Raw genomic sequence first — 21,716 nt, 5'->3', positions numbered from 1 at the left:
ATCTTTATCCCAGCATTTAGAGAACATTCAAGTTTTTACCTTTACCCATTTTTGTTTGATTATGATTATCTGTCTCCATTAGCAGATCTTCATCCCCGCGAGGCAGTAACCATGACTACCAGAATGATCATATTTACCATATTACCAAACTGTGTTTGAGAAAAGGATTGCGAAAGACGAACTTTGAACATGCCCCCAAAGAAACTGCAATGCACCCCTTTATCTTAAACTGTATATATTATAAAGAACGAAGCTGTACAAATGTTGTTCTCCTAATCTAAAGTTAACCTTATCTCATATGTTGGCGATACTTAATTACACACTAAAGACAAGATTATTTATGTCCATTTCAAGATCACCTTTCTTTGCCTGTGGTAGAAGTGATGTCTATTGTGAAAGACGCGTGGCAAAGTCATCCTCCAAACATCTTTTAGCATTGACAATGGTTACCGTCCCAAATAATTTAGGAACTCTTAATGGTCTGGAAGGAAGATTCCCAGGGGGTTGGTATTCTAAATTGGCATTCGTCCGCTTGCGAGCTCGCACGGGTATCATACAGCCATTATTTCCTATTAAATCGCTATTACTCAAACGGAAGATAATCACAACCCTCTTACGTTCAATAAATATCGGTACCCATCTTCTCTTACATACGATCATCGCTCGCTTTTTTGGCGCGCATTACTTTTCGTTAGTGGCGTCTTCGTTCAATCATTCTGCCTTTATTCTCAAGAAAATTCTCTCAATAGAAGAGGAAAAACGGAACGAATAAGAATGACAAACTTTGGGATGGCCATTCAAAAGGTTCATCGTTATTACACTTAAATTGTGATTGTAGGGATTTGATCGAAATCCTGAATGGACTGATTTTAGTCTGAATTAGATTCCATTAGAATATGCCCGTTCTGATTTGCCTTTTCATGTCGATGTGTGCCATCTCTCCCAGTCATTCCCCGCGATGGAATTCGGCAGGAGGTTGATTGAGTATAACTAAAAAGAAAGCTGAAAAAGGTTGACGAGATGACTTGAAATAAACTGTTTTTTCGGGCATCCCAATTCAGGATTTTCTCGTTGCAAATCCAGTGTTTCATGTGGATATTGTTTTCGGAGAAGTTTCTTTTGAAGTTTACCTTTATTTGGATTAGAATTAACGATCTCCTAATAATTTTCGGCATAGTCAAATATTTTCGTTGATCGTAAAATTGTTATTATTACTATATGATCATTATTTTAATAATTTTCTTACCAAATTTGATGAAATCTATGTCTTTTTAAAATGAGAACTGATGTAATTTACGGCAAATCAAAAGAAATTATAATTGACCATCATGATAACCGAAATTCAGAAACGAAATAATTTTTATCATTGATATTTCATAATTCATTATTGCATATTATTATTTTTTTTTGGCTTATCGCACTGTATTTTCATATTTTGAAGAGATGCTTGAGTGGGGAGACAATCATGATAATCACTGAAATAATTAAGCCCCCTTTGTTTCATGCATGACCATACTATACTGAGTAAATTTATGCTTCATCCTCTTCATCTTATTCTTTTTTTTTCATTTTCCCTTATATCCTCTTCCTCTTTTTGATTCGTTTTTGCTAATTTACCCCCACAACGACTTTTGTTCACGTTAATTCAAGGAAATATAATGCAAAACCTGCAAGTGGTTAAATCTTCATCGAATTTTATCATGTACTTTTGTCTTATCAAGAAACCAAGAGTTGTTATCTGAGTATTTTCTCGATCCTAGAATGAAAGATGATATTATTCTTTGCTCTTTTTTAGGAGTTTATTTTATAAACATGCTGAGGATGTAAACTCGGTTGTATCGTCACTTCTGCTTATAGGCTTTTGAAAGCTTTAGGCAGAATTGCATTTCCTCATTTTTTATATTATATGATTTTTTTTAAATCATAATTTAGGCGATGATAACATTTAGGAGTATAGCTTGAGACAATAAACGCCTATTGCATCAGATAGGCCCTATTAGATTCAATATAAAAAAAAACATATTGAAATTAACACAGTACATCAAGATTTGATTGCACGACTTGGTTTGAAGTACACTGAACTCTTGAGCAATGAAAGGGAAATAGGAGGTCAGATATATTAAGATCAAAATAAACTTTCGTTGGTTTCGATTGAGACCAGATTTGAATTCAATATAACTCATGTAGAGAAACCCAACTAGTGAAGTTTGTCTTATGCAATACACTGTTAGAAAAAAATAAAAGAAGTTCCTGCAGCAGAGTCTCGAGAATACTATAAGATCTTACCGAATTGCGTAATCTTACAGGAAATTGGTACTTGATGTATGGAATCTTACAAATTTCCTTGAATAAAACACCCTTTTCCCCTTTTTAAATAGACCTGTTCTGTTAAGTTGCAGAAAAATTCTTGTTTTATGAATTTACAGAATGAATCTGTTATTGCTTTCTACAAAATCTTCTGTTTATTTTCTGTAAAATCACGTTTTTTTTAACAGTGTATATAAAGATCTGTATCAGAAACGATGTACATCTTATGTCTTAGAACAAAAATAATAATGAACTTGGAAATACATGCCATGGCGGCTCAGTGGTAAGGCGCCCTTATCATGAGGAGTGGAAAGTCGTGTGTTCAATCCCCAGGTTCGATCTCCAGGAGAACAAGCGTTTAATGAAAGGATGTAGGACGTTTTATCTGATCCTGTGTTATCAGACAGTGGCCATAACAATGCTTTTCAGGCAATCAAAAGCACTATCGGGCTAAATATAATGATGAAAATGCTTCCATGGAGTCACAGGCCTATACTCAAGATATTTGAAAATGGAAGAAGGGTGGCGAGTTAGATAGAATGCAAGGCATGGGTGCAGGGTGTATACTGGAAGCCCTGGAAGATCAGTCCGGCTGAAGAGGCTGCCCTGGGTAAAAACATGGTGGTAGTACTAGTAGGTCCATGGTAAAATAAACCTTTGGCTCATTAGCGAGTGTCTGATATATCTGATGGCACACCGATCGAGGGGCGCGGGGAGGGACGCCGTCGATGGGTTGGTGTGGGCATGGACCTATTACGAATAGGTCCATGGTGTGGGGGAAGGTAAGCTATCACTTCCTCGGTCTTTCTCCTATTGATTTTAGTTAGTAATTTACTCTACCCAACTCTTACAATCCCATGCCTTCTGCATTGACTACCATCCTGACACGCGTATACAGGCAAAGACTGTCTTGTATTAGAATTTGTTTTATTTTACATATTTCTTAATAATATAGCTATTAAACATAAAGAAAATTATATCACAAGACTCAACATAAAAATCAGACATGGCATAATCTTTCATCTAAATTAAAGAATTCAACGATTTGAAATTAAAGACAATTTTAAAATAGTGAAATATCAGGGAACCTGCATGAGAATTTTAGTCCATTTTGAAATCAGATGATTAGCATTATGTATAATAAAATGTTAATTTCTCCTATTTTTTCATTTCATTTCATGTAAACATTTATTTTCTTCCATTTCACAAATTTCTTCATTGAACTGGTTTCAACACGTTTTCCTGTATGTGTTAAGCATTCCTCCTAATTATTTTTTTTCTCAAGCGTGTGCTGCACTCGACCCAGGTGAGGTAAATAGGTACCGACATGAAGTAATTCACCAAAAAGCTGTGTTCACCTGAATAGGTAGCCTATATAGCTTAGCCGGGGTAATGATAATAGCAGGGTTTTCGGAACTGAAGTGGCTATACCCTGGTTATACCGTTATTATTGTTATTATTATTATTATTATCATCATTATTATTGCCCTATTGTTGTTCCATATACATCATTGCCCCGGGTAGGACTATATATATTTACACTCTGGAAACATAGAGTAAAAACTTACCCAATACAGTATTGGGTAAAAGGGAACATGCATGTTTGCTTTGTAATTACTCCCCCCCCCCAATATTGGGCAAAATGTAGGTTTGTTGAAGATTTAAATGCATCATTGCGTGAAATTTACAAAATATTTGATATCTTTTTTACCAAACAAGCATGCATTTTCCCATTTTACCCAACATTGGGTAAACTTTTTGTTAGAGTGTAATTTACCCACCTCTTCACTTTCAGTCTTTCGTCATCATAGTCATTACTCGTTCCAGGCTTAATATGGCAATGGGTATAGACCTATCTAAATATGACATTATTACAACGATTACAACGATATACACATACAGTACGACGTAATCTTATTGAACACTGGATGGATGAAGAAGTAAGTTTATCATCCATGGTGAAAGCCCAATGAGTGGACAAATTTACTCTGTATTTAACTCCAGGCTTGCCATCGTCATTATTCTCTCTTTTTTATATAATGAACTAATCTGTCAGTGTGAAAATATCGACTTAATGATTTTTTTAACTGCTTATATGAATGAAATACTGCAACACTTGGATCCAATCTTTAATGATGAATATTCCTGGGAATATTATTTTCTTTGTTAATTGCCGGGTAAAGGACCGGCGTCACAGAGCCCGGCCTCTCGGCGTCGTATGGAACAGACCTCCGGTCATTTTGATATAACTCAAAGTACATTTATTAACGACGGACAGTTTATTATTTCCCCTATGGTTTGATATAACTGCTAATGAGAAGGAATCATGATTAAAAAACATCAGACTTAAAAAAAAACAACCCCAGGTTTTATTCTTAGATTCTAATTATGATGAATGATAACTTTAAAAGGAGATGGCCATGCATATGATGACGATGTTGGCATCGAACATAAACATAATGATAATGATGATGCTAAATGGTCAGTGATTATTGCGTGAAATACTAAATAATGATGATGATAAAAAGTGATGATGATAATAATGACGATAAAAATATTACTAGTACCAATAATGATAATGACAGTAACAATAATTAGAATGATGATAATAACATATTGATGAACTGTTCATCAATATGTATATCATCATTCTAATTATTGTTACTGTCATTATCATTATTGGTACATGAACTTATTTTTAAAGCTGATGTACTCTGTATGATTCATATTTTTTATGACACTGTTGTACTACATGAACTTTGTACAATGTATTTATATAAGATAATAATCCATCATTGTATTACTTAGTTAAGAAATTATACAAAGTTGTAAAAAGTGAGCATATGTCTAAAAACGGAGAAATGATAAAAGTGTATATATATTGTTGGCTATATAATTACGAAACAACGACATTAGCAATGATAATGATGGTGATGATGATGGTGATGATGAAGATGATGATGATGATAATGGTGATGGTGGTGATGATGATGATGAAGATGATATGGTAATAATAATTATACTGATGATAATAACAGTTATAATAATTGATAACAATGATAATATTAACACCAAATAATAATAATAATAAAGATGATGTTGGTGATAACAAGAATGGAAATACTGGAAATGGCAACAACAACACCACCAACAACAAATGATTAAATATGAAATTAACAGTGACCATAGACCACCCCACCCCCAACAATAAATCGCCTTTTTCATATCAAGGTTGGTGTCCATGATGTATAGGCCTGTATATCCATCTAGGTCATCAAGTTAGGGTCATCAAAATGCCACGCACGCAATCAACTTTGTATCTTGTTTTTCGGCCATCTCTGATATTTTAAGCATATATCCTGTTTATCTCTCTACATAGCGTTATCCATCTGCTCTCATTCGATTTGAGCCAGATGTCCTATCCATATTTTCATTCATATATTTATTGATTTCTTATCATTTCATTGTTCTTCCTGATGGTCAATGTACTTTGCACTCAAGATAGAAAATTAGATTAAAGATATAAATAATCATGAAGGGCATAGCTCCTCACACTTTCTAATAATGTCTATCATATCGCACCTGTCTATGGTTATTTTAGACTGCTTATTCCCCGTGTCGATTAGTATAGCCTTCTTTTGTTATTTATGTATATATATTTTATTCATTTCAAATTATAGATACTCACGTTGGCGGGACATTATATTTGCAACTCTCCATCCAGGTGGACTAGACGTTAAATGTACATTTAGCGCTTTCAACTCAGGTGCTAAATAATATAGGCACAGAATGTCCTTCTGCGATGGTTATTTTGACCAAAATCATAGAGATACATTCAAAGTTATCTCTGAGTTCAAAGTGAGGAATCCACAAAGCACAAGCTCTGCTTCGAGTAGGATCCACCATTTTCACAAATCATGTATCATATATTTATCCTTTAACATATTTTTAATCTATTCATATAAAATTTTACGATCATGACTGTTTTAAGTCGATTTAATGACTTTATTTTATCTTTTTTTTTTAAACTTTGACTTGTTATGATTTAATTAACTTGATTTACATGATGGTATATAAATGAAATGAATGAAAATATCCATCTAAACAGGAAAGTAAACATGGTAAAAGGTGGTTTGCTAAGAAACATGAAGAAAGAAAGCAGTGAGCGATATACGTAGAAAGGAAAGGGAAAGGAGAAACTGGAGAAAAAAGGGGTTCCGGAAAGGAAGGGTTAGAGTTTAAACAGAGTAGAGTAAACGGGAGTGTCAATCAGTAAAAGGAAATATACATTATATCCTGATCGCGTTTTTCAGAGAGAAAATGGCGAGGGCTATTTTAAATATGCACGCCAAAGCGCCAATGCGTTTTATTTGCCATGACATTTTTTCTGCCTTTCCTCTCTCTTTGTATTATCGGTTTTCATTCATCTTTTCCCTTTTTAACAAACAGGATGTGTAGGCATTTTTAACTAAACAACTGATATGAGTGAGAAGCGAAATTTATGAAATACTGAATGTATGAAAAGGCACATTAGTGACCACTAGCGTACCTATGGGGGGGGGGGGCAGACTGGCCACCCTGACGAGTTCCAACCCTTGCAAGGGACGTATCCCTGCCCCCGCCCCTGACGAGTCACCGTTGGCCCCATCGTTTGAAGTTGAAGACTTTTTTTTTTGGGGGGGGGGGTCAATTTTTTTTCTGGCGCAAAATGTCCTTTATATCCTGTATTGTTTAGGTCCTTTTTTTTTGCTTGTCAATTTTTTTCTGGTACGAAATCCTTTATTGGTTGAAGACCTTTTATTTTCCTTGTCAATTTTTTTGGCGGACGATCCCCCCCCCCCCCACGTGGGAAATCCTAGGTACGCTACTGTTAGTGACTGTATATAAGAAATCATGAAAGGGATACGTATCTCATTAGTCAAAGGGAGAGCGCTGCTATTGGCAATTAGACCTGGAAAGGAGGATTTTTTTGTAAGAATTAATGAAGAGTAAAGGCACTTCTCAAAAATAGATAATGCGAGCGCCCAGGGCGAGCTGAATATTGATGATTTTCGGATCTGAAAACGGGATATTTCAAACACTTTTAAAAATGATTAAGAAAATAATGCAAGCTCGATGTGCTAGCTGAAGTATTTATTGTGTAGATTGCTTTGAAAAGTGGATATTTCATCTTCTTAAACAAGATATGGATCTCTTTGATCACAGGCGCGAATCCAGGATTTCGCACCCCGGGGGCCCCCCACCTAATTTTGGCGCCCCTGTGAAATTTTGGAAAATGGTGCCTCCCCTCCCTTAGGCAGTGGTGTACCTTGGGTCACGGCATGGGAGGGGGGGATGACCAGTAAAATTTGTTGAGTCACCTATATAGTGGGCGCGCGAAGCAAGCTCGATTGCCAAGTATGCCGACCTGATAGAGACATTATTTTTTTAAGGATGTGCCATTAAAAGAATAAGTATCTCACTGATCAAAATAATGCGATCGCGAAGCACGAAATTTTTTATATCAAGACCCAAAAATTGGACATTATAAACAATTTTTTGTAAATCATGATACGTATTTGTCTCACTAAACACACAATGCGAGTGCGAAGCGCGAGTTGAAATTTGTGTATATATTGACCCCAATCAGGACATTTTAAGGACTATTATATTCATCTAATTTCTTTTTTTTTTTTTGGGGGGGGGGGCAGCTAAGGGGGGGGGGCACATGCCCCCCTGTAGTTACGCCACTGCCACCAGGCAAACAAACGTGCCTTAAGTACACGTTGAAAGATCTTATTACATAATCATGTGAAAAAAAATGCGATTGAATACCACTTTTTTAATGTGCTCATGAAAAAAAATATCCATGAATAATGTTGTCATACCACTCTTTGAAGAGAATAAATTTGACCAGGTTGGTGTTTCATAAAGCTGTTCGTAAAATTAAGAGTGACTTTAAGAACGACTGGTGATCCTTTCTTACGCTCTAAAAAGAAAGGATCGCCAGTCGTTCTTAAGCTTTTCAGCTTTATGAAACGGCCCCCTGAAAGCATATAATTTTAAGCACTATAGGGTTCAACTTCTCATCAGAGTAGGCCCTACTAATCTTATGTGAGCGCGGAAGCCTACGTTTCTTTACCAGGGGCGGATCCAGCTTTCGCTAATAGGGAGGGGGTTGAAAAATACTTTCATCTATATGTTTCCCGATCGGATATTCTAAGCACTTTTTGTAAACGTGAACATGATGGGCATACTTATATCTGTATAATTGATGCGAGTGCGACACGCGAGCTGAAAATTTGTGATGTTCTGATCTCAAATTTGGAAAGTCTGTCAGTACTTTTGGTAATCAAGAAGGGAACGGGTATCTATCTCAACATCATGCTAGCGTAAAGCAAGCACTGATTTTTTTTATTTCCTACCCAAAACTGGACATTTATAAGCGCATTTTGTAACCATGATCAGGATTGGTATCTTTCTAAATAATTGTGCAAGCGCGAAGCGCGAGCTGAATTTTTCTGATATTCTGACCTAACATTTGGACGTTCTAAGCATTACAGTATTGGTAATCATAAACAGGATGGGTATCAACATGTTATGCGAGCGCAAAGCGCGAGCGTAAAATTGTTGAGATTTCCATCCAAAATCGGACATTCTAAGTACTTATCTAACCATGAACTGGATCGATCAATGCAAACACGAAGAGCGAGATAAAAAAATTTGATACTCTGACCTAAAATTTGGACTTTTTAAGCAGTTTCGGTAACCATGAACAGGATGAGCATCTTACTATACATTTGATTCAAGCGCAAGTGTGAAACATGATTTTGGCGCCCGCGGTCATACATTAAATTGGCTATACCCAATGGTCGAATACACAGAGATACGATCTTACGTATACGTAAGCTCCCGAAGGGAGCTAGAGAGGAAACTCTTTTCGCGCGTTCTTTTCTCCCATAGGTTTTGTACACAGCCAACATGGCTGCCGGCGGACAATTTGAAGGTTGATTTTGGAGGGTCAATGTTTAATTCATGAAATGACGTCAAATTACGCAAAATACACTTCCATGATTGGCTAAGACGCTAATGTTTTATTCATATCTTATGAATTAAACACGTTTTTCCTTCCCACAATTCCCCACGAGATCTGTGCGAAGTGTTGTTCTTTTGGATTGTGCGAATTTCCAGTTTCTACAACGAAATAGCTCGACTAATCATCTGTTTATAGAATTGATGTTCGAAATCGTGATTTTTGAGTGAACTTCATTGGAGCAGAAAATCTTGGAGGGAACATCAATAATAATCTACTGACATTCCATGAGAATAAAAGTAAGTTAAGTTAATTTTCATGTTTTGATCTCACTTGCAATGGTGATGTGTTTGCCGGGGTTCGGGGCCCATCCCGTATTACTTTACTACGTAAACCACCATTTCCATACAGTCACTCCCATGTCTTTTGCCTGACTTCCAAATAAATCATCTGTCATTTGAGTTTCTAAAAAAATATGCCTAACTTACCATTTTTCGTAGATCTAGACCTTCATCGGAATGCTTCATGTAGGCAAAAAGTAAACCTGTATTTCAGTTTTATTGTCAATTATCAGGGGTAGATGTGGACTTGTTTCAGACCTCCTGTTTTAGTAACGAGAAACTCGATTTTGGTCAGAGCGGGATCCGGTCTTGATATCGCCGGTGCTAGCCGGCTAGCGAGATTGTCGATGTAGTCATGGGGTATGAAAATAGCGGGGACGGACTAGTCTAGGCCCAAACTTAAGTTCAAGCTTGAAAGTTGAAGTTTAGGTCTAGTCCGTCACGCTATTTCATCTTTATATGAATAAGTATAATTCTCAGCAGCTTCTTTTATTCAAAAACTTTTTACTTCAGAGTATCATGAATGAAATCCAATTGATTTAGTGTTAGATTTGAATGAAATGTCTTAGACGCAAATCAAGTTTCCATTTGAACAGGATGCCCTGGGCCTGGCCTGGGGTGGTATTCTGAAAAGTTCTTAGTGTTTACTTCATTCAAATGTGTTGTGATTCTTTAGTTATATACAGGACCAGTATAGACCAGGTCCTGATTCAGCTATACAGCTGGGGCAATATTGGTTGGAATCATTTTACTTTAATAAACAGTCGGGTACCTGGTATGCTTCTCTGTGAAACTTTATGATAGAGAGAGATTGAAGTTTTTGGACCGACCAGATAATGAATTTTGGAGTATTCATCTAGGCCAATGATATGGGCAGCTTGATAATTTTTTTAAATATTGTTTAAGAAGAGTAGTTATTGGGGTTAGTTTATTTATCTCTAATACCGTACTCTCAAACTTAAAAAAAAAATGTTTATTGCAGATCCAATAGGACCAAGATTTTAGCAGTTCACACCCAGTCAGAGGTACAAAATTGAGAGCCATGCAGATCAGCAAGTGTGGGTTTCACTCTAATGAGGAACAGGATATCTGAATTGGAAAATTCCAAGGTATATGCTTGTTGTTTTGATAATAATACAGGCTGTATCTAAGCTAAAGTATAAATCTAAATAAATAAATATTCCCTCTTTTGGGGGGAGGGGGTATGGCTAATTAAGCTGAATCAAGATAAGATATCATGTACAATTAAAGCTCCATTGATAGTTAATATTTGCTTGAATTCAGATTCACCAGTATTTCCATTTTCACCGACCATACCTTCTATGTACATGTACATAAAAAACATATTAACAGTTATCATCTGATAACTATTTGAATTAATTTGGACTCTTTATTATCAAAACATACTGTAAATAGTTATATTGATATATCAATTTATCTGGATGTAGGACAAAAGTGACAAAAGTATTAAATAGAGTTTAAATCTTCTTAATAAAACTGGACTAGATGAGTAAAAATAATTTACATCAGCAGCTCATTTTGTTCTTTCTCCATTTCTTACAATGCAGGTTTCCCACTGCCCAAGATGTTTAAGTACTGGTATCACAACAAGTACCAAGATGGAATATATATGAAGGCCAAGCTAATAAGTAGTTACTTCAAATTAATTTGAATAGATATATCAACAAAGCACTGAATGATCTTTAAACTGCACATCTGTAGAAAAGAGTTCAGGTTCATCAGCGGGCAATGACATTAAAGTATACAAAATTTCACTCAAAATACAAGAAAGAAATTTTTTTTTTCGAAGGGCAAATGTATCACCTTTTATTAATTAAAATTTCTACTAGTTCTTAGAAGTTTTTGTGAAATTAAATATAATTTCCAGTTTAAAGGACTATTGTATACAAGACAAAAATTTATATTTTGAAATAAAAATCATGCGTAGATAAATGTTAATACAGGTGATCAGAGGATTAAAAAATAATTTTAGTATCACTCATTCCATAAACAAGTTATTACTATTGTAATCTTGTCACTATGACAATTACCATGGTAACAGGGCTGAGCAAAAAATCAAGGTCTTTATGGTAGCTGCAATGGGCTTGGACAAAGTTACCATAATTGCAAGTCGTCATATAATGGCTCAATAATTATGTAGGGATATTAAATTGCATTTATTGCTATCTTACTCAAAGTTTTGAAATGGGTTTCCTCTGCAGTAGACAATATCAAATTTTGTTAGTGATTCACTGACTTGGAAAGGAGCTGTTTAGGGAGATTCTTGAATTATGCCCCCCCCCTTTTTTTTATGTGGAGTGCTCTCACATTAGTAGAATATTTCTTGTCCGCACAAATTTGGAAGGAATTTACCCTTTTTTGAGTGACAAACTTGTGTGGAAAGAATAAACAGAATATCTCAGATTTTTATGCTCTTTTTATGAAATCTTGGATGCATCCCTCATATTAATTATTAGGCTCATCAACATCTTTTGAGTGAAATTTTAATAAATATTGTATATTTTGACTTAAGTGTAGAAAATGTACTAAATCCTTTATTTTTTTAAATCTAATTTAATGCTTGTAGACTCTAGTTGTCATGTTATTTTCAGTGTTTCAGAAAATGGATTTCTTAATAAACATGTTAATTTTGAATTAAATTATCTGATCTTGGTCATTTTCATTTATTAATCACCAATTTGTGATGATATATTGCTACCAAAATTTTTTATGCACAAATGGCACAAGATGTTGCACCTTGTACTCAAATGTGATACTACTGTGACATCATGAGAGCAAACAGCAGTTAATCAAAATATTCTTCAAGAGAAATAAGGATAAGAGTGGGAAAGTATGTAAAATGACAGGAGAATTATTTGCCAGTTTATGCATATATTTGTGTGTGTCAGTTTCTGAGAGAGAAAGAGAAAGAGATCGAGAGAAGGGGCAGGAGATGGGGGCAGTTAGAGAAAGTTGTTTGTTTTAGAAGAAGCAATTATAAGACCTTACTGTTCATGATGGGTATACGGGGAGGGGAATTATTTCTACAAAATTTGGAACCTGTATATAAAATGTATTTTTCTTTCCATATAAAAATTATACCAGATTCATTTCCAGTTGAAAATAAAAAATAAATATACTATAGCTTACGATCGGTTTGCTCTCCTGCCTAGATAATTTTGTGAATCCCCTAAAATATTGTACCTATATAGGACATGGTTATTGATATGATAATGTCATAGAAGTCGCCATTTAGAATTAAGTGCTCCCGACTGCTGTTCATAATAGGACCTATATTGGGGACTACAATAATTATGTAAAAGTATTTGATTTGTTCTTATTATTTTTCAAAATTATGAAATAAAGGTTCTTTTTTTCTGTAATTAAAAATAAAAAGAAAAGATAGAAATATAAATAAAGAGTTTGGTTGCAAAAGGGGTTAGGTCCACTTTTTACCATTCCGAGAAAATCCATGTTTTTTATTCTCACCTATTGCATTACTCAACTAAATTGTCATGTACTCGCCCATCATGTGAACATAAAATTGGCCGGGTGTAAAAGAAATCTACCTGTTTTCAATTTTTTCTATATATTCTGTAAAACATCATTTTGGACCTAAACCCTTTTGCAACTATACTGAAATGAATCCAATCAATTTTGATTTAAAAAGTGATTTTTCTTTGCCACTTTTATTCACGTTTTCATGTGAATTTCAAATTTTCTTTGGTATCATCTTATAGAGCTACTAAAAATCTATACATTGCGACAAAAAAAGAATCAAATTTGATGAAAAAATGGACCTAACCCCTTTTTGAAAGTGAGCTCTTCAAATAAGGGCTTCAGAAACATAAACAGATGCCATCGTAATTACATTCAACCATTATTGTCAACCGAGGAACACTTACACGATTTAAGGGAAAAAAATATTATGGCAACATTTTCTTTGGGATCTTCTTCTGTATGATAGTGAATGTAATTAGTAGAAAGAAAATTATATGAATTTAAGAGGGCAAATCAAGCTCAATTAAATTCCCTCCCATAAAGTTTCCAGTTATTGCTTTCGCAAAGATCCTGGCAACTTGCAGCTAAAATAAATCAAAGGTGCAGTAATAATCGTGACAGGCAAGAACAAATAGATCAATAAAAATAAGATTACATGCACTTAAGAATGAATGAGTGTAATGATGTTATAATCACAAACGATATTAAATCAGGTCGCGCATTATGCTAATTAGTGACCAAATGCTCATTTACATATTTTTACGCTATGCGCGAAGGACGTTTAATGACCACGCCTCCATTTCGCTGGTGTACCAAAGCAGTGGCGGTGTCCATAGGCTTGTACATGTAAAATGGGAGCAGTGTGCACTTTTGACCCTCCAAAATTTTCTTCAATTCTGACCGGATGCAGAAGCGGAGTTTCCACCCCCTGGTCGAATATGAATTTGGCGCCCCCTACGCCAAACATCAATTCGGCGCACCTATTTAAACATCGATTCGGCACCACTATGTTGGACATCAATTCGGCGCCCCTAGATCGAACATCAATTCGGCGCCCCCGGTTAAACATCAATTCGTCGCCCCCTATGTCAAACATCAATTGGGCTCCCCTAAGAAAAACATCAGTTCGGCGCTCCCTAGGTCAGACATCGATTTGGCTCTCCCCCTATGTCGAACACTAATTCGGCGCCCGTAGGTCGAACATCAATTTGGCGCCAGATCGGTTGAACATCTATTCGGTGCCCCCCTATGTCAAACATCGATTCGGCACCGATAGGTAGAACATCAAATCGGTGCCCCTATGTCGAACTTCAATTCGTTGCCCCTAGGTCGACATTAATTCGGCGACCCTCCCCCCGGTCGAACATAGATTCGGCGCCCCTATATAAAACTCCTCTTCGGAACCCCTTAGTAGAATCGGCGACCCCCCAGGTTAAAGATCAATTCAGCGCCCCTTCAATTCGGCGCCCCCTATATAGCAGGGGCTGATCCAGCCTTCGCCAATAGGGGGGGGCAGAATTTTTTTCAGCCATATTTTCCCCGATCGGCCGTTCTAAGATGATTTTTTGTTTGTTTCTTTGAAGGGGGTAGTCCTAAAAGTCACTTCTTAGCTTTATTCTGTAAATCAACATAAATATATAATATCATAATCCTTATTTTATAATGCGAGCGCGAAGCGCGATCAATTTTTTTTAATTGTATGTATTTTTTCCTAAAATTTGAACATTCTGGGCATAGTTTTTATCCTAAAAAAGATAGGCCTGCAACTAAATAATTATTACGAACGCGAAGCGCGAGCAGAAATGTTTGATACACGTTTTGAACTGATCGAAAAGGTAGGCCTACCTATTAAAGACTGCTTACAATTAGCCATGAAGACGTTACATATTTCAACAATCAAATGATGCGAGCGCGAGCTGAAATTTTTTGACATTTCTACATAAAGAATGGAAAATTTTAATCAATTTTTGTAATCTTGAAATCGTGAAATTCGAGATTTAGACCTAGAACGGGACACTCTTAGTATTCATGTTTTGTAAATCATGAAAAGGATGAGATAGAGGGTATCTTCCTACATTGATAATACGTGCACAAAGCGCGAGCAGAAAATGTTATTATTCAGACCATAAAACTGACATTTTTACAGAGCACTTTTTAAAAATCAATTTGTAAATCACACAAAATAATGATAGTTCGATTTCCGAGGAGAAATATGTTTTATATATTGACTTCCAAACTTGATACTTAAGCTCCATGGTGAACAACATATGCAGGGGCGGATCCAGGATTTTGAAATAGGGGGGGCGCCAGCGGCGAGGGAGCGAAGCGACCGAGCGGGGGGAGGGTGTGGGAGGGGGGATACCCCCCTCCCACGGCAAGGACTTTTTCAAAAAATCATGTCCAAAAGTCGTATTTTGAGAGCACCTTTAGAAGAAAAATGCACACTTAAATCACTGTAACTTCATGAATAAAAGACACATACTGACTCATTTAGGAGCTGGTTTCCAGTCACACACCGTATAAGCGGTCATTCAAAACATACATTTGGCAAAGGCTCTTCACTTGCTTGCATCGTGTGATTGAAACGTCAAATTTAAATGATACGAAACTGAGACTTGTAATCGATAAGTTCCGAATAATCCATTCTGTTTATTGTAATTTGTGTATTTACATTGTGTGTTTCAAACGAGAATTGTTTAGTCGTATGGCAACATGCATAAAATTTGGTTCTTTTTCCCCCAAAATGCACAGTAAATTGTTACAAACTACAGAAAAAAACGACATCATCTTCTGGTAATCAACCTTTTCCCTCGTAATATTTTCAAATCATCTTCAATAATCCAGTCATTCTGCACAACCTCAAAGTAATATAATGCTTCTTAAGGGGATTCTCATCATTTTTATTGTTTACGTTTTCGATTTTGCTGGCAATTTTTTTTAAAGGAGAATGAAACCATTGGAACAAGATAGCTTGTGTGAAAACAGAAAAATCAAAGAAACAGATCAACAAAAGTTTGAGAAAAATCGGACAAATAATGAGAAAGTTATGAGCATTTGAATATTGCGATCACTATTGCTATGGAGATAGCAAATTGGCAATGCGACAAAGATGTGTGATGTCACTGATGAACAACTCTCCCCATTACTTTAGTATATATTTCACTTGAATTGCCTCTTTTATCACATCTATATATCCATAGATCATGTGTTCTTTCTACATGAGGGCATGTAATACATATTTTTTAAGAATACATAATGGATAAAGAGTTTGTATCATCGTAAGAAAAAGCAAAAAGAGACATTTTGAGGGTATTTTATTGTCCACCAAAGGGAAAGTTGTTCATCAGTGACATCACACATCCTTGTATTGCCAATGGGAGGATCTCCATAGCATTAGTGATTGCAATATTCAAATGCTCATAACTTTCTCATTATTTGTCCGATTTTTCTCAAACTTTCTTTATTCTTATTCTTTGATTTTTCTGTTTCTACACAAGCCTATTTGTTCCAAAGGTTTCATTCCCCTTTAAAAGATATATTGTAATCAGCAAACCTATAGATTATCAAACATTAAAAATGGGGTAAGGGGGGGTTAATGTCACAATTTCTACTTTTTAACAATACACAATGTGTCCTCGGGACGTTTTTCCCCAGCACGAAAGTATTTTTATTCTCCCCCCAACCCCCACCCCCCCGTCACATAAAATCTTCGCTCCTTACGCTGACATATAGCTGCCTATACACAGCAAACGCGGAGTGGGGTCGACTGGTGATTGAGAATATACAATTTTGCTCCTTGATAATTCGTTGGAATGATTGCTTCGGCGAAACTTAGTTGGGGCGCCCTGGATAATATGCCTCTGAATCTACCAGAAAGTATGGAAGCTTAAAAGTGCCACCGAGATGTTGAGATAATTATCTCGGGAAGTCGACATCTTGATAGCAAAGGATAAGATGACGAGATCCCAGATCTCATCATGTCGACATCTTTAAGAAGAGATGATGAGATGACAGGATCCCGGATCTCATCATGTTGACATCTTGTAGAAGAGATGATGAGATGACAAGATCCCGGATCTCATCATGTCAACATCTTTTGGAAGAGATGATGAGATGACAAGATCCCGGTACTCATCATGTTGACATCTTTAAGAAGAGATGTTGAGATGACAAGATCCCGGATCTCATCATGTCAACATCTTTTGGAAGAGATGATGAGATGACAAGATCCAGGATCTCATCATGTTGACATCTTTTAGAAGAGATGTTGAGATGACAAGATCCCGGATCTCATCATGTCAACATCTTTTGGAAGAGATGATGAGATGACAAGATCCCGGATCTCATCATGTTGACATCTTTTAGAAGAGATGTTGAGATGACAAGATCCCGGATCTCGTCATGTCGTCATCTTTTAGTAGAGATGATGAGATGACAAGATATCAGATCTCGTCATGTCGACATCTTTTAGAAGAAATGGTCAGATGACAAGATCTTCGATCCATGATCATGTCATCTAATCATCTCTTCTACAAGATGTCGACATGACGAGATCCGAGATCTTGTCATCTCATCATCTCTACTAAAAGATGACGACATGACGAGATCCCGGGATCTTGTCATCTCAACATCTCTTCTTAAAGATGTAGACATGACGAGATCCAAGATCTTGTCATCTCATCATCTCTTCTAAAAGATGTTGACATGATGAGTTCCGGGATCTTGTCATCTCATCATCTCTTCTTAAAGATGTAGACATGACGAGATCCAAGATCTTGTCATCTCATCATCTCTTCTAAAAGATGTTGACATGATGAGATCCGGGATCTTGTCATCTCATCATCTCTTCTAAAAGATGTTGACATGATGAGATCCGGGATCTTGTCATCTCATCATCTCTTCTAAAAGATGTTGACATGATGAGATACGGGATCTTGTCATCTCATCATCTCTTCTACAAGATGTCAACATGATGAGATCCGGGATCTTGTCATCTCATCATCTCTTCTACAAGATGTCAACATGATGAGATAATTATCTCAACATCTCGGTGGCACTTTTAAGCTTCCATAAGAAAGTGTACAAGTTAGTTTACATTAAATACAAATATGTCTGACCTATACATTTCAGTGAAAACGTACATGACCAAGGCAGAATGATAATGCTGCGCACGTGGCGCCCGATATAGGGCTTCATCTTTGAGTGAAGAATAATCTCGGGGATAGACATTATCATTCGCATCATTGACACTTTCTCTCGCGATCTGTTACTTACAATTTACATGTATTTGCCATAAAGACGGACAAACGCATGTTACAAAAAACACAAAATTTCAGGAAAAAATTATATCCAATCCAACATCTTCACACTGGTCACTGCACTGCAACTCCCGATTACAAGTGGTGCAACTTTCCAACCAATCGTCTTGCGCGCCCTGGAATTCCGGAATTTACACATTGCAATACAGTATGACAGAGGTGCATTTGTGCGAACACAAAGGCCATGAGCGTAAGTTAAAATATAGTTTTGACTAGATCTAGCCCTTGAAATTGACTACATTGTACCAATCCAGTAAATATAACCATCCAAAAAACAAAAAAAAAATCCGGCGAAAATAGGGGGGGGGGGGGGCGCGCGCCCGGGGCGCCCCCCTCTGGATCCGCCACTGATATGTGAATCATATAACAGGCAATGCGAGCGCGAAGCGCGAGCGAAAAGTTTATACAGTGACATGAAAGATTCTTTTTTTTTCTCCAAGTCTTCATCTCATCGTATTTTATTTACTCGTCTTCCCCTCTTCTTTTTTCCTCCTTTCTTTTCCTTCCCTTTTTTCTTTCTTTCTTTCCTTTTTTTGGCTCCGCCAATAACATCAATTCAGCGACCCCTTCTCTATTCTTCTTTTTTCTTCTCCCTTTCTTTCCCCCTTTTCTCTTTTTCTCTTTTTCTTTCCCTCCTTTTTTCTCCCCTTTTCTTTTTCTCTCTTTTCTTCTTCTTTTTTGCCCCCCCTTTCGCCTACCCGGGGGCCCGGGCCCCGAATGCACCCCAAGAATACTCGCATGAATCAGGCAATGCTATATTGAAAAGGGCGATAGATATTGTTTAAACAGTTACCTGAAAGAGTTTCTATTTCCTATGTTTTCTCTTCACCCTAATTTATTCACTTTTCAATTTTCGTTTCTCCTTCCCATTTTCCCTTTTCCCTCTTTTCTTTTTTTAATTTTTTTTTCGGCTTCGGCCCCCTGGACCCGCCTGTGCATGTTGATCATGTTGATAAAAAAATACCTAATTACATCCGAACCTGTACGTGTACTCAATTGTCAATCTCTATACCCCACATCCAAATTGGATTATTAAAAAAAAAAATCTGGAGGAAATCATCGAGAATGTTACTTTTTTAACCTTTGTGTCAATGGCCAAGTTCAATGGCAAATCGATATTTGAATTTTATGCCCTAAAATACAGAACTTGATTAATATTAGCTACTCTCTAAAACACTGCCCTTTCGTAATTTTCTTCTGTCTGATCCGTACTAAAATAAGTCTGTTACCATCCCCGGCAAGGCTGTAAATATAAATCATTTTCATTTTCAATTCAATTCAGTTCAATCCAATATACTTTAAAGGCTAATCATTATTCACATTAAGACGGTCATAAAACTATTATATTAAAGGTGACAACTCTGAAAGCACAGCTTGTAGCAAGTGCACAAATCATCAAAGAAAATGGAGCCCATTTGAATGAATGGGTCAAAACAAACAAGGAAATTAACTGGAAGTTGTTAAAAATACTGCATTCTGAAGTTTAGCTAGTTCCCTAACATGCCCAAAGAACAACGTTGCGCAAAAACGAGTGGGGTAATGATTTTTCAAGCACATCTTTTCCTTTTGTAATTCTTGATATGAAATTGCCAATATCTAAATTTCTGCTCCACAAGTGTAGATGTGGCTCTTCATGGAAAGTCATTAGGCCTGTCCTACTGGTCCTTACAGTATCACTCACCAACATGATTATCACATTCATGATACTCTAAATCTTTGATAAGAACACATTATTTCTTTTAGCTCAAGAAGAAAAAAGGTCTTACTTAGCACGGGCCGCGGAAGGGGGGGGGGGGGGGGGGGTGGGTGCTTTAGCCCCCACTTTTTTTCAAAACCGTGTATAAAAACGTAAAAATTACTATATGATTATGACTTTTGCATAGTCAGCCCCCCCCCTTTTGAATAGCGGAACTTGATATATCTTTTAGTTAGAAAAAAAATCGAACAACTTCTTTTGCTTTTCCTCCATATGATATCAAACTCGAACGATGCATTCATTACTCCACATAATTATATTGACCTTGATAAGTGGATTCCCACTATATATATATATATATATATATATATGTATATATATATATATATATATATATATATATATATGACATACGAAATGCTTCTGCATTCCACTTATCCAAATTACGTACAAACCTTGCTTTAAGGACACTTGTAAGTATAATGGACCCAAGTTTTGGACCCGGTGGGTGTTTCATAAAGCTGTTCGTAAGTTAAGAGCGACTTTAAGAACGACTGGTGATCCTTTCTTGTGGTAAATGGTATATACATTGGCGATGGTTAAGCGCGTAAGAAAGGTTCACCAGTCGTTCTTAAAGTCGCTCTTATCTTACGAACAGCTTTATGAAACGGCCCCCCGGTTCTGGAACTCTCTCAATGCAAATACCAAAAAAAAAATCGGTAAGCATTTGTACTTTTCAGCGTGTACTTAAAGCTTATCTTCTTAATTGTTATTTGTGAGTTGCTCTAGGTTAAGATATGCTATTACATACTTTGGGGCCTATAAAAAGTGTATATATGACTGGAGAATGTTATGATATATCAATATCTATTCATCTTATATCTTGTCTTACTGGATTCTTCTGCAAAGGGTCAGCCCATCGTTTTTCCTTATGTATTCTTATCTTGTGTTTCTTTTAACTTTGTCATGTTTTATTTTTACTCTACTATTATCATTGATTCTTACGATTTTCTTTTTTTTACGTTATTTTACTTATTTCTTCTTCCATCATATATCACTTAATTATATTGTTGTTAGTTTATTAGACTTAATGATCGTACATTCAAGCAATGTTCTTTTTTTGCGTGTTTTCGTCATTGATTCGTTAAGTTTTTAGTTTTATTGTTATTTAGTTTTTTTTAAGTTTTAAAGATATTACATTTACACACTAAATCATGTACGTGAAACAAAGGACACCCTAGCCTTACAAGCCCTGCTTTTGTTGTTGTTGTTGTTTTAGCTTATACGGCGCGTATCATTCAGTAGTGAATATTATGTTGTTGTTGTTGTTTTAGCTTATACGGCGCGTGTCATTCAGGAGTGAATATTTGCGCCAGAATTATTAGGGGTTCCCCTTGTCTTTTGTTCAATACGTAATTATTTATTTGCTGTGTTTCTTTTTCTACTGTAACAATGTTTCATAATAAATTGATTTGCATTTGTATAATGTGAAATCCCACTTGTAAGAAAAAATGTATTTTCAGAAAGAAAGACGAATAAAT

The 21,716-nt window shown here is 36.1% G+C and overlaps 1 long non-coding RNA gene across 1 annotated transcript; it reads left to right on the top strand.

The window, feature by feature from the left end:
• The first annotated feature begins 9,177 nt into the window (after window positions 1-9,177).
• Window positions 9,178-11,353, top strand: LOC121406412. The gene is made up of 3 exons (XR_005968797.1): window positions 9,178-9,618; window positions 10,643-10,769; window positions 11,229-11,353. It is a non-coding gene; the product is annotated as an uncharacterized LOC121406412 (long non-coding RNA).
• The last annotated feature ends 10,363 nt before the right edge of the window (window positions 11,354-21,716 follow it).

The sequence above is a fragment of the Lytechinus variegatus genome, chromosome 1, assembly GCF_018143015.1.
Source record: "Lytechinus variegatus isolate NC3 chromosome 1, Lvar_3.0, whole genome shotgun sequence".
In the NCBI taxonomy this organism is placed as follows: domain Eukaryota; kingdom Metazoa; phylum Echinodermata; class Echinoidea; order Temnopleuroida; family Toxopneustidae; genus Lytechinus; species Lytechinus variegatus.
Note: the sequence above shows the minus strand (reverse complement) of the source record. Positions and strands in the feature narration are given on the sequence as shown.